We start from the raw sequence: 1,825 nt of genomic DNA, 5'->3' as shown, positions 1-1,825 counted from the left end.
CCCCCACGCCATCGAGGACGTGCCGGTAAGCGAAGGGGCCGCCCCGGGGCCCGCTCGACCCTCTCCCCCGTCCCGCGGGAGCCGAACTTCGGGGGGAGGGAGGGACGGAGGGAGGGGGACCCCCCCCAAAAAAAAGGGGGAGGGAAGAAGAGAACCCCCCCCCCCCCCCAGGGAAAGGCGAAGCCCCCACCTAGAACAATAGGTTCCCGCAGCTCGTCCCTGCGCGACGCCTTCCCGCTAACGCGCCCGCTAAAATATAAATAAATCAAATTACTGTCATCGTTAACAATATCTTTCCTTCTCAATGACAAGAAGCTGTTACGATTGGAAGAATATATAATATCACCACAGGGCCGTGCATTTGGGGATTTCTCGCTGCCTTGGGAAAAACACGAGTCTGAAACGCGAGATCTCATTAAATGTCCTCCCAGGCAAACGTAAAGGGGGAAGGAAAAAAAAAAGTGGGTGAAAGTGGCCTAAGAAGGAAAAATCGGTTTCCCGTGATTACAGAATTGGCACATGGGATAACGACATCCAAAGTTGTAAGAGGATACAGGCAGATCCTCTTCTCTAAAGGAATTAATTGACAAATCAGGGAAGAGGTATATTAAAACGCTGCCGCCTTCTTTTAGCAGCAGTGCAAAGGGATGACCTCATAAATCATTAGCTATAGGTTATCAAATTCGAGCCAGACCTGCTACACCCTATATTAAATTAAATGTTGGAGGATGCATTATTTGGGGGACCTAATTCTGTTATCGATAAATACAGATTAAAAAACCTGATTTCTAATTAAGCATGACATTAGCGCACAGGCTATTTTCAAAGCAAGCCAGGGCTATTGTTCGGTTAGGAAAGTGGCCTTATGCAACGTGATAGGTCGTGATCAAAGTTCATCTTTCTGGGTTTCTCCCCGAAAATGGAATTAGAACATGGCAATACATTTATTAAAGCCCACAGAGCTCGTGCTGAGGGACTGAAGCTGCTCGACTGGCAGGAGGAAAGAGGAGGAGGGAACTGTGGTATCTGGATGTGATTTTTGCTGAAATGCCATCCCAAATTACAGGATCAAATATTACAACAATATATTCGCTGACAGTTTAATGAGTACAGTTTCGTGTTGCAAGGATAATGTTCAGATGAACTTACCTGTTTTTGGGGGTCATTTTGAAATCTTTTGTAAATTATACTCGGGGAAAATAGTGAATTTATTACAGCCCTCATCTGGCTAAATTAGCCACAGAAAATTGCTGGTTATGTTTAGCAGTTTTGCAATAAACGCATACGTTGCCCAAAGTGGAGGATTTAGTAAGCAATTTGGATCCGTTAAAAGCAGGTCGATTCTTTAAACTTGATATAAAATAACATGGAGGCAATAGTAAAAATAAACTAATTTGTTGACTGCAAGCCCCTGATTGCTATAGAAGGAACATGACCTAAAATGTTCTCTTGAATTCTCCCTCTCCTCAATTGTGCTCCGTGGCAGCGAGCTGATTCGGGAAGCCTCCTCTGCAGATATTTTAAGTACAAATCATTTGATTTGCCTTTCAGGGATCTATGAATTAATAGCGTTGCTATAGTTCGTGAAAACCAAATGCCATCTGGTTTAAATCCTTAAACCAGCCCAGCCAATTTTTTTTTTTTCTCTGTAAAACTGAATCAGCAGGCTGCATGAAGGAAAGCATAAAAATAAGAGGATGTATCTTTTAAGAGTATTTTATCTAGTTATGCAAAAAAAAAAAAAAAAAAAAAAAAAACCCTTTACAGACAACACCAGCCACCCCTTAGGTCACACACTGTTTTCCTTCTCTTTTCCAGCTAGCCA

The sequence above is a fragment of the Aptenodytes forsteri genome, unplaced genomic scaffold, assembly GCF_000699145.1.
Source record: "Aptenodytes forsteri isolate BGI_AS27 unplaced genomic scaffold, ASM69914v1 Scaffold63, whole genome shotgun sequence".
Lineage (NCBI taxonomy): Eukaryota > Metazoa > Chordata > Aves > Sphenisciformes > Spheniscidae > Aptenodytes > Aptenodytes forsteri.
Note: the sequence above shows the minus strand (reverse complement) of the source record.